The following is a 12,893-nucleotide window of genomic DNA, read 5'->3' on the forward strand; positions in this document are numbered from 1 at the left end:
ACCTCCTCTGCCCACCTGCCTGTCCTTTCTATGGGACGTATAACCCTGAATATTCAGTTCCCAGTCCCGATCCTCCTGCAGCCACGTCTCTGTAATCCTCACAATGTCATATCTACCAATCTCTAACTGAGCCTCAAGCTCATCCATCTTACTTCTTATACTTTGCGCATTCATATATAATACATTGAATTCATTACTCATCTCGCCTTTCACATCGATTCCTATTACACTTGGCCATACTTTCCTATCCCTTCGTGAGCTTTCTGTCCCATTAATTCTGGGGTCATTCTTAACTTTTCCTATACTCTCTTCGGCCCATCAAGTCTACTCCGCCATTCAATCATGGCCTTATCTTTCTCTCCCTGCTAACCCCATTCTCCTGCCCCTCTCCCCATAAACCTCTGACACCTGTAGGGTGGAAAAGCAGAGAGCCGACCTTTGATTGGCTGTACCGTTTGTTTATTTTTATTTTTAAGCACACCAAGAGAAGAAGGTCCTTGGCGTCCAGTTGTCGCTCTCCCCCCCTTCTCCTCTCTCTCCCCTTCTCTCTCACTTCTCTTCTTTCTCTCGTCTTCTCTCTCTCTCTCTCCCCCTTTCTCCCCCTCTCTCTCCCCACTCACTCTCCCCCTCCCTTCCCCCTCTCTCCCCCCCTCTCTCTCCCCCCTCTCCCTCTCTCCCCTCCCCCTCTCTCTCCCTCCCTCCCCCTCTCTCTCCCTCCCTCTCTCCCCTCCCCCTCTCCCTCCCTCCCCCTCCCTCTCCCTCTCTACCCCTCTCTCCCCCTCCCCCCCACTCCCTCTCTCCCCCTCTATCTCCCCCTCCCTCACTCCCTCTCTCTCCCTCTCCCCCTCTCTCTCTCACTCTCCTCTTCTCTCTCTCCCTCTCTCCTCCCCCCCTCTCCCCCCCTCCCTCCCCCCTCCCTCTCCCCCCCTCCCTCCCTCTCTCCCCCCTCTCCCTCCCTCTCTCTCTCCCTCTCCCCTCCTCTCTCCCCCTCTCCCTCCCTCTCTCCCCCCTCTCTCTCCCTCCCTCTCCCCCCCCCTCTCCCTCCCTCTCCCCCCTCCCTCTCCCCCCTCCCTCCCTCTCTCCCCCCTCTCCCTCCCTCTCTCCCCCCTCTCTCCCCCCTCTCCCTCCCTCTCTCCCCCCTCTCTCCCCCCTCCCTCCCTCCCTCTCTCCCCCCTCTCTCCCCCCTCTCCCTCCCTCTCTCCCCTCCTCTCTCCCTCTCCTCACTCACTCCCCCCCTCAGGAGGCGAACCCTCGACCTCCCGGCCCGCACCCAATCAGGGCCGGCCGTGCTGAGCGCTGGGCCAATGGCAGTGGCCGGCACTGCGAGGTGGCGGTTGCTACGCAGGGAGGAGGAGGTGCTCGGCCTGTGCTCGGCCCCCAGTTTTGATCATGGTTCCCGTCGCCGCTTACTTGTCCCAATCCGCCGTCATTGCCTCCCCCAACAACACCCGTTTCATCTAGCGAGAGGTAAGGGGGAGGAAGACCTTTATATGAGGGGTGGATTGACCTTTATACCCTTTATATGAGGGGTGGATTGACCTTTATACCCTTTATATGAGGGGTGGGTGGGACCTTTATGCCCTTTGTGGGTGGACCTTGAGGGGAGGGTGGACCTTTATATGAGGGGAGGGTGGACCTCTATATGAGGGGAGGGTGGACCTCTATATGAAGGGATGGTGACCTCTATATGAGGGGAGGGTGGACCTCTATATGAAGGGAGGGTGGACCTTTATATGAGGGGAGGGTGGACCTTTATATGAGGGGAGGAAGGACCTTATGAGGGGAGGGTGGGACCTTATGAGGGGAGGGTGGACCTTATGAGGGGAGGGTGGACCTTTATATGAGGGGAGGGTGGGACCTTATGAGGGGAGGGTGGCCCTCGATATGAGGGGATGGTGAACCTTTATATGAGGGGAGGGTGGACCTTTATATGAGGGGAGGGTGGACCTTTATATGAAGGGAGGGTGACCTTTATATGAGGGGAGGGTGGACCTTATGAGGGGAGGGTGGCCCTCTATATGAAGGGAGGGTGACCTTTATATGAGGGGAGGGTGGTCCTCTATATGAGGGGAGGGTGGACCTCTATATGAGGGGAGGGTGGGAGTGTAATCATGGTTTCCCCTTTCCCTGTCCCAGTACCTCCGTCGCCGCCTCCTTCAGCAACACCCTCTCCATCCAGCGAGAGACAAGGAGAGAGCTCTTGTGTGAGGGTGGAGTGTGAGCCCCCTTTGTGTGAGAGCGCTGAGCCCCCTTTGGGTGAGGGCGGAGTGTGGCGGCGCCGAGGAGGAGGAGGAGGAGGAGAAGGGTGCAGATACAGATACAGGTGTAGATGCAGCAGCCGATGGTCTGTCGGGCCCGAGTGTGACCATGGATGGTTCCCCCCTCGCCCCTTTCCCCGTCCCATCGTGCGTCGTTATTGCCTCCACCAACATCGAGCGAGAGGCATGGGGGATCTTTTATCTGAGGACGGCGCGGTGTGGGAGGTCGGCCCAAGCATGATCATGGTTCAGAAAGATCTGCAGATGCTAGGTTTAAATCGAAGGTAGACACAAAATGCTGGAGTAACTCAGCGGGGGACAGGCAGCATCTCTGGAATGAAGGAATGGGTGATAATGGTTCCCGTTACCAGTCCGCCGTCATTGTCACCGTCCCTGACAGCCGTTTCATCCACCAAGATGTAAGGAGAGCCCCTAACGAGGAGGAGGGAGTGTTGCGGGTGGTCGGTCCGGTTTCCCGGACTGTCTGGGGCCAGACCCGGAACATCACCCACTCTTTCACCCCACGAAGAAGCTGCCTGACCTGCTGAGTTACTCCAGCGTTTCGTGTCTATCTTCTGTGTAAACCAGCATCTGCAGTTCTTTCCTACACATTTCGTCCGGGGTTAGTCACCGGTCGAGGGACCCTCTTCCCCAGGGGGTGTGGGGAACATCTCCTGTGACCGGCGTCATCTGTGTCCCATCTGGGGCTGGGTCCTTAACTCCCGTCAGTGTGTCTGCCCTGTAACCTGACCTGTCAACTTGCGTCTGCTGGCAGTGGGAGAGCTCGCTCTTACCCTCTGATCGCAAGGACTTTGACATCTCTGACACCTCGACTCGTTTCACTGCAGTCCAGGGTATGCCATTACTGGCTTTGCTGCTCTCTGAAGCTTTTGCTGCCAATGCTTTTGCAGTACATTGACTACGTGGCCATAGGCTACGTGACTACACAGGCCCATTCATCGTGCAGCTAGTTGGCCGTGTCTTCGATTATGAGCTTCTGCCACAAAACTCTTGTCAACCTTTCTTTCATGTCCAGTTTCAAATATTCATATCTGGGTAGAAACAAGGAACTACAATATTGCTTTACACAAACGTTCTGGAGTAACTCAGCGGGTCAGGTAGTGTTCCTATCTGAGCACTTCTGCATTTATCTAACCCTAAAGCCAATTAGTTAGAGAAGTCAGACTTAATTTCCTAATCTTTGATGTGATTAACTGAGTGAGATGAAGTAACAATTTCTTGGAATTGAAAAAAAAGTTACTTGGTTGCATCTATTTGCATGAATGCCTTCTTTAAAATAGCACACAATTTGCTACTCTGGTTGGCATCCTTCCATCTCTGAGATAATCAGTATGTAACTCACAGTGGAAGTCACATCATGTACAGCGTTTGTGCTGATAACGAAATAAGCCAATGACTTGGCATGTGACATTCCGAGAAATGTAATTTGGCTGATATTGTTGGATGGTCTGTGGACCTTGCAAAATAGTGCTGTGCTACATTGCAGAGCCATTGAAATTACTGATTGTCATGGTGGTTCAAACTTCGACGGCTAAGATGTTGTACATTTGGTTTCTTTCATCAATTGCAATTTCCCATTTGCCATAATCAATTATGAAGGACTTTATATTTCTTTAATTTTGTGAATAAATCCGCTTGTTGGTCTGCCTAACTCCTCTTTCAGCTTACTCCGTAAGGCTACAGGGACTCTTCGTGGTGGATGGCGTTATGCTGTCAGCTACCAGCAGATGGCACTTGCCCTCAAATTTACCTGTCCCTTCAAACACATCAGCATACTTCGCTAAGTCTGAAGAAGGGTCTTGACCCGAAACGTCACCCATTCCTTCTCTCCCGAGATGTTGCCTGACCTGCTGAGTTACTCCAGCATTTTGTGAATAAATCGCTATCAATCTTTCCTTGCTCAGAGGGATTTCATTGCCATTCAATGTCATTATGTTCTCTGTACACACTAAGATGAGCCCCATCTGCTGGGCTGCCCTGCTTCCCAGGATTGGAATGAAGTCTTCCTCCAGGACTACAAACTCTACTTTGTATTTCCTTCCATTCTTTGGGTTCACCAGTCTCACCTTGCTTTTCCCAAGAGGCACCACTGTAGTATTGTTGTACATGGACAGTACTTGCTTGGTTTCATCCACATCCTTTGCATACATCTTGGGAATGATGTTACATGTGGCTCCACTGTCCACCTGGAATTTTACTTCCTTCCCTTTCAGCATCATGGTCGCAAAGATTTTCTTTGGGAATTGAGTCTCCTCAACCCTGTGCACACTTTCTGCTTTTACTGCTTCTGGTTGAAGTTCCATTGTGTGAATTTCATCATCCTCTTGACTGTCATCATACTCATCACTGAAGCTCTCCACTTCCATCACTGCATGCACAGGTTTTTTCCCTTTCTTTTCTTTCTTTCTTCTTTTGCCCCTGCTTTTCCGTGCATTGTGAGGCGAAATGATCTTTCTGATGGCATTTGAAACACTCCCTGCCATATGTCGGACATTTCTCCTTTATCTCATGTTTGTATCCGCAGTATTTGCACTGTATGGTTGGCTGGTATTTTTTTCCCTCATGACTCACTGCACAGACATCTTGTCGTTGGTCCCCTAACAGAACATCAACTCTGGCCTTGGCCAGCACCGAAGCTTGGCATATCTTCACACACATTTCTAAGTCAAGTGAGGTTTCTCGGAGAAGTCTTTCCCGCAGCATGTCATCCCTTATGCCGCATATTATTCTATCACGTATCAGTGAACCCTTCAACTCTCTGAAACCGCAATGAGCTGCCAAGAGCTTCAGTTCTATTAAAAATGAATCAAAAGTCTCCCCTCTCTCTTGGCTCCTCGTAAAGAATCTATACCTGTCGATGGTCTCATTCCTCACTGGTTGACAATGCTGTTCGAGGATCGAGAGCCTGCTCTAGCGTAACTTCTTGTACGCTGCCCTCCGGCGTCCGTATCTCTAGCGTTTGGTAGAGCTCTCTCCCTTGCAGTCCAACTAGGTACATGAGCAGTTTCCTCATTGTCTTGTCATCCTTCCCTTCCATGCTCAAATCAACATAGAGCTCAAACTCCTCCCTCCATTGTCTCCACTCCATCGGCAGTCTCTTGCCTCAAAATTCATTTGCCTTGGCCTCGTGCCTTGGCTTCAGCTGCTCCATTTTCCTGATAACTCCGCCCCTCTATCGATGGAAACAATGTAGGCCGCACAATCGTCTCTCGGTAGTACTTATTCACAAACGTCCGTTGTCGCCGTGCACCCAATCAACTCTCAATGAATCCTGAAACAGGCCGAATCTGACACCATGTTTTGTTATTGTGTTTCCTTTCTGTAAACTGCTCCTTTACAGCTACACAACTAATTAACAGAGGCTTTACACTCTGAAGAAGGGTCTCGACCCGAAATGTCGCCCATTCCTTCTCTCCTGAGATGCTGCCTGACCTGCTGAGTTACTCCAGCATTTTGTGAATAGAGGCTTTACACTCGAGCCTTGGGTTCAGCCATTTTAATTCAGGATCCTCTTGGCTACTGCCTCATGGGTATTATATCCTTGGTACTGCGCCACAGAGCGTGCTATTCCCATAACACTGGGTGAAAAGAAAATGTTTCAAGTTAAGACACTGGGAATTATGTTTTGAAAGCCTGGTGTTTTCAAGGTGCAAAATAAAGGAAGGTGGCCAGGAATCTGTTGGCCTAGTTAAGTGTAAAGTAGTGCAAATCCTTAATGCAGGTGAAATCATTGTTTGAGAATGGGATTGTTATTTGTGCGGAAATCTCTGCTCTTGGTTTCCTAGTGTGGCTCTTATATTTTGCTATAAACAGTCTACATTGGAACAAAACATTGTTAAGATATACTGATATTTTCATAGAGAACCTTTTAACTTCATGGCATAATGGTGAAATATATTTTTCAATTAATTATCATCTTTGTTACAATGGAGACGTGAACTCATAATGGCACTGAATAATATCATGTTAAAAGTTTTATGTGTCCTAATAAAGTGCTGTGTGTGAAGGAAAGTTTAGCCGTTCATCAAATTGGTCCCAAATGTACACACGGTTTTTCTCGCTGGAGATGAAGTAAGTGCTACTTCTCTGCCTGTGATTTATGTTAATTTAAGTGGCTAAAAGATGAAAGTGGTCTAAAAGATAAACATCAAGGAATATCAAACCATATTTGGAGTGACTGAATTCTATTATTAACATTGCATGTATTTTATCTGTGATCCATTCATCCACTAAGGTGTAATACATAAATTAATATGGCTCAAAATGAGTAGGAAGGAACTGCAGATGCTGGTTTAAACCAACGCCTGGACCTAACTGATCTCCCGGTTGCCAAACACATTAATTTCCCTTCCCATTCCTACACTGATCTTTCTGTCCTGGGCCTCCTCCATTGTCCCTTGAGGACAGAAACAGGTGAATTTATTATGGGGAACAAGGAAATGGCAGACGAGTTGAACAGGCACTTTGAATGTGTCTTGCTTAGTGAAGACAGAACCAATCTCCCAGATGTATTAGGGGACAGAGGACCTAGGGTGATGGAGGAACTGAAGGAAATTCACATTAGTCAGGAAATTGTGTTGTGTAGACTGATTTTGACTGAAGGCTGATAAATCCCCAGGGCCTGATGGTCTGCATCCCAGGGTACTCAAGGAGGTGGCTCTAGAAATCGTGGATGTATTGGTGATCATTTTCCAATATTCTTTAGATTCAGGATCAGTTCCTGTGGATTGGAGGGTAGCTAATGTTAACCCAGTTTTCAAGAAAGGAGGGAGAGAGAAAGCAGGGAATTATAGACCAGTTAGCCTGACATCCGTGGTGGGGAAGATGCTGGAGTCGATTATCAAAGATGTAAAAGTGGCACATTTGGTTAGTAGGGGGGGAAGTACAACGAGACCTGGGTGTCCTAGCACATCAGTCACTGAAAGTTAGCATGCAGGTACAACTGGCAGTGAAGAAAGCTAATGGCATGTTGGCCTTCATAACGAGAGGAGTTGAGTATTGGAGCAAAGAGGTCATTCTGCAGTTGTACAGGGCCCTGGTGAGACCACACCTGGAGTATTGTGTGCAGTTTTGGTCTCCTAATTTGAGGAAGGACATTCTTGCTATTGAGGGAGTGCAGCATAGGTTCACGAAGTTAATTCCCGGGATGGCGGGACTGCCATATGATGAAAGAATGGAGCAACTGGGCTTGTCTTCACTGGAATTTAGAAGGATGAGAGTGGATCCTATAGAAACATGTCATATTATTAAGGAATTGGACATGCTAGATGCAGGAAACATGTTCCCGATGTTGGGGGAGTCTAGAACCAGGGACAGCAGTTTAAGAATAAGGGGTAGGCCATTTAGAACTGAGATGAGGAAAAACTTTTTCACACAGAGAGTTATGAATTTGTGGAATTCTCTGCCTCAGAAGACACAAAGCTGGGTGGCAGTGTGAACTATGAAGAGTATGCTATGAGGATGCAGGGTGACGCCTCAGAAGGAGCAGCGTCGATGTGTGGTCGGATGTAAGCCTGGGCGACGCGTATGAAGGACAGGCTGTTGCCCGTGCAGCACGTCCCCCCTCTCCACGTCACTGATCGATCCAAAGGAACAGCAGAGCCGTTACAGTTTGGCACCAGCGCCGTCACAGGAGCTGCCAGAACGAGGTTGTAGACAACGACCAACTGCCTTAGGGACTCTGACTCCGGATTTTTCTTGAGGTTTACTCCTGGAGCCTTTTCCATGACTGGATATGGCCACAAAGCAGTGATCAGAGTTTTCCCTCTCCTAGATGGACTGCCTTCCCAAGCTGACGAGCCTCATCTGCCCGAGACTCATGGGGGCGGGAGCGCCTACCTTCCCGTCTATAGCACCTGCCCGCTGCAGCCTTCATCCGCCTTCCCAGCCATTGTGATGCTGCACTAAAGTCAGCCATCATCCTCCGCCTGTTTCACCGTTGAGATCTTGGTTGGATTGCTCTTTGTCAGGGACCTCCTATGTAACACCTTGCCAAATGCTGGTGGAATTTTGAGTATTCATTATAGACTGTAAATCACTATAAAAAAAAAGAAGAAAAGCTCAATGCTTCAGATTTCAATTGAAAAAGATAGAAGGTTCATTTAATGTGTTTTTTTTTTACAAGTTTAAATGTTTTTGTCATTTAATTTGATTTTAAATGGAAGTGTTATGTATGTGGATTATTAGTGGGCAGTAGTTTCTCATGGTCTGAATAGCTGCACTCACAAATGTAAGTAGCTTCTTGAATTATGCGAAAGAAAACCTCTTGAGGAAATGTGGTTGAAATGTAATGTTTCCAGTAACCATTTACCTTATAAACAAACGCACCAGGAGCATTAGTCAGGCACCTTAGCTCCTCAAGTCTGCTCTGCTACTTACTAAGATCATTACTGCTCTAATTGTAACCTACACTACAATCAAGTGGGGTATTGCAATGCTTGGTGCTGGGACGGTAGCTATTTACACTATACATTAATGATTTAGATGAAGGGGTTAAAAGTAACATTAGCAAATTTGCCGATGACACAAAGCTGGGTGGCAGTGTGAACTGTGAGGAGGATGCTATGAGGATACAAAGTGACTTGGACAGGTTGGGTGTGATGGCAGATGCAGTTTAATGTGGATAAATGTGAGGTTATCCACTTTGGTGGTAAGAATAAGAAGGCAGGTTATTATCTGAATGGTGTCAAGTTAGGAAAAGGAGAAGTACAATGAGATCTGGGTGTCCTTGTACATCAGTCACTGAAAGTAAGCATGCAGGTACAGCAGACAGTGAAGAAAGCTAATGGCATGTTGGCCTTCATAACAAGAGGAGTTGAGTATATGAGCAAGGAGGTCCTTCTGCAGTTGTACAGGGCCTTGGTGAGACCACACCTGGAGTATTGTGTGCAGTTTTGGTCTCCAAATTTGAGGAAGGACATTTTTGCTATTGAGGGACTGCAGCGTAGGTTCACCAGATTAATTCCCGGGATGGCGGGACTGTCATATGTTGAAAGAATGGAGCGACTGGCTTGTATACACTGGAATTTAGAAGGATGAGTGGGGATCTTATTGAAACATGTAAGATTATTAAGGGATTGGACACAGAAGATGCATGAAACATGTTCCCAATGTTGAGGGAGTCCAGAACCAGGGGCCACAGTTTAAGAATAAGGGGTAGGCCATTTAGAACGGAGATGAGGAAAAACTTTTTCACCCAGTGAGTTGTGAATCTGTGGAATTTGCCTCGGAAGGCAGTGGAGGCCAATTCTCTGGATGCTTTCAAGAGAGAGTTAGATAGAGCTCTTAAAGATAGCGGAGTTAGGGGATATGGGGAGAAAGCAGGAACGGGGTACTGATTGTGGATGATCTGCCATGATCACAGTGAATGGCGGTGCTGGCTCGAAGGGCCGAATGGCCTACTCCTGCAGAAGGGTTTCGACCCGAAACGTCACCCATTCCTTCTCTCCCGAGATGCTGCCTGACCTGCTGAGTTACTCCAGCATTTTGTGAATAAATCGATTTGTACCAGCATCTGCAGTTATTTTCTTATACTACTCCTGCACCTATTGTCTATTTCTGTCATTTTGTAGGGAAAGCATTTGCTTCCCAGCATCTGTCTTTTCCTGTTGTAAAATTTGTGCTAAGTGCGTCAAGCACCCATTGAAGAAGAAAGTTTTGATGATTTGATCTGCTGAGAGGGGGAAAAAAGTCTCCCATCTGTCATTAACCAACTATATAGTCTTGAACAGTGGTTCCTCTAGTTCTGGATTCTCACACAACGGGAAATATCCTGTTCATGTCTACCCTAAACCATCCCTCGGTTTCTTATATTTTCAATCAAGTCACCACTTTACAGAACTCCAACAGATACAAGCGTAGTGTGTCCGATCTTTCCTTGTACAAAGACCCACACATTCCATATATTAGTCTAGGAAGACCTACTCTGGCAAGCGTGTTAAAGTCTTGCAGAACAGAAACAGGCCCTTTGGTCTGCCACGACCTCGTTGACCATTAATTATTCACTGCACTAATCTCATTTACCAGCACTTGGGCCATTGCTTTCTATGCCATCCCAATTCAAGGGGTTGTCTACCTACTTAATAAATGCTATGCAAGTATACTTACACAGGCAATTTATTGGAATTCCACCACCCTCTAGTGAAGAACAGCTTCCTCCAATGCTTTAAAAACCTCTTCCTCATTACCTTAATCCTATATCTTCAATTTTAGACATATTATAATGAGAAGTTTTCTACAAGCAACCCTGTCCATGCACTTCATAATTTTGTACACTTTAATCAAGTTCCTCCTCCGTCTTGTACGTTCCAAGGAGAACAAACTCAATCTCTCCATTCCCTTCTCCTCACTGAAAGGCTTCATCCCAGGCAACATTCTGGTGAATCTCTTTCGCTCATTCTCTAATGTAATAAGTCCTTCATATAATGTTGTGATTCGAACTACACATAGTGCCCCAGCTGTAGCCTAACCAAAGTTTTGTATGGCAATGCCATAATTGTTCTTGTGTTCTATACCCTGACTAATGTGCTGACGTCATTGCCTCATTAACCTGTCCGTCCAGCTTCAGATATTCTTGGATGTATACTAAGTCCTTCTGTTCCTCAATACTCCCCAGGGCCACCTCATTCATGGTTTACTTCTTATCGTAAAGTGCACCATCTCTCGTCTATCACAATTTCCAATTGCCATTTCTCTGCTCATTTTATCAACTAATCAACGTATACTTGCAACCTAAATCTGTGCTCTTCATGATAAACACCACCAATATTGTTAGTGTCATCTGCAAACATACCTCCTACATTCATAGCCAAATTGTTAATATATGCAACAAACAGCTTTCAGTCACAAAAATAACCCCTCAGCATTTATCCTCGTATCACAAAGCCAACTTGCTTTGGATCTTAAGACTTCTGTCGTGCTGGACCAGTCTTTTATGTGTGTCCTTGTCAAAGGCCTAACTGAAGTCTATGTTCAATACATCAATTGCACTGCCCTCTTCAACACACTTTGCTATTTATTTGTCAGACAAGACCTTCCCCTTACAAAACTACATTGGTTTTCCCTTAAATCATCACATTTCCAAGTGTAGATCTTGTCCATCAGAATCTTTTCCTATACATTTCCAACTGACGTTCGAAACACTAGCCTGCCGTTATCAAGCTTAATTTTTCTTCCCTTCTTGGAGAAAGGTACCACATTTGCTGTCCTCCAGTCATTGTGAATCATGTGCTAAGATCTCTTTGTATCACAGTGCTTCACAATCTCTCACCATTCAGATGCTTTTTATTTATTGTCCCTGCCAATATGGATAATTTCACATATTGTGAAATAAGATTGGCCATCTCGTGTTCTCAACCTAATTTCCTAATTATCTTTATGACAGTAGCAAATTTAACAGCCATACTTTGAGTCCTTCATCCAATTTATTGTATAGATGAAGCTCCAATATAGGTCCATGTGATACACTACCCATTGTATCTTGCCAACCGGAAAAGGCTCATTTATGCCTCTGCTCTGTTTCCTGTTTTCAGCCATTCTTGTGGCCACGCTAATCTGTTACTTCCCACACCATGAATTTATTTTCTACAAAACCTTTAATATGGCATCCTATCAATTACTTTCTGGAAAATAAGTACAGTACATCCACCGGTACCTCTTTTTCTACAGCATGTGTTAATTCTTCAAATAACTCCTACAAATGACTGAAATGTGTTTTCTGTTTTACAAAAACTCTGACTTTGTCTTATTACATTTAATTTTTCAAATTGCCTCGGTTGAGGCTTCCTGCAATCTGTCTCCCATTGTTTTTGAATGGAGCCATATTTGCTTTTTTTCCAATCTAATGAATCTATAAATCTATTTATAACCTATAAATCGGGATATCTTTGGGAAATTGAAAGCGACGTATCAGCTATCTCACAGACCACTTTTAAGACCCTAGGATAAAGTCAATCTGGGTTTGGAGACTTTTCATCTGGCAGCATCAACAATTTGGTCCCCGATATGATACGATAGAACTTTATTTATCCCAGGAGGGAAATTGATCTTTGTGTTTTATGACTGTAGGCAGATCAGTTTCCCTCCTGGGATTAATAAAGTTCTATCGTATCATATCATATCGTATCGATGATTGTAATTTTCCTTCCTCCCTTCCAGTTCGTGCTTTGCAGATACTTCTGTGAAGTGAATTGTATCCTCTGTAGTGAAGAAAACTTCAAGTATAACTTATCTGCAAATTAATTCTTACAATATTACTTTCCTCAGACTCGCTTTCCATCTGGTTGGTTCTCACTCAAATAGCATTTTCTTTTTGAATATCTATAGAAACCTGTCTGATCTTTTTTCTAATATTTCTAGCAAACTCTACCTTGTACTCAACATTTCCTTCCTTTTTAATCCTGTGCTCATTGTGGAACTTAATTTACTGTTTAAAAAAATAAAATAATTTGAGTATATATTTATGGGGTTTATTAACAGTGTTGTATTTTGAACTAAATTTATTGTTTTGATCTGGATGTTATTTTATTTGGATTTGATATTTTTAAATGTCTGTGAATCAAGTATGGAGCCATCAAATGTCATCAGGTTTGAGCTGGTGTGGAAACCTCGGGTTCT

General features: G+C 45.7%; 1 protein-coding gene across 2 annotated transcripts in view; it reads left to right on the forward strand.

Annotated features, from left to right (window-relative positions):
• Positions 1-1,340: 1,340 nt before the first annotated feature.
• ibtk (inhibitor of Bruton agammaglobulinemia tyrosine kinase) overlaps positions 1,341-12,893 on the forward strand; it is a 121,222-nt gene continuing 109,669 nt past the window's right edge. For both annotated transcript variants that reach the window (XM_078399822.1, XM_078399824.1), the window contains exon 1: positions 1,341-1,467. The gene's annotated coding sequence lies outside the window, so the exon portion shown is untranslated. The remainder of the gene's footprint in view (positions 1,468-12,893) is intronic.

The sequence above is a fragment of the Rhinoraja longicauda genome, chromosome 5 (assembly GCF_053455715.1).
Source record: "Rhinoraja longicauda isolate Sanriku21f chromosome 5, sRhiLon1.1, whole genome shotgun sequence".
In the NCBI taxonomy this organism is placed as follows: domain Eukaryota; kingdom Metazoa; phylum Chordata; class Chondrichthyes; order Rajiformes; family Arhynchobatidae; genus Rhinoraja; species Rhinoraja longicauda.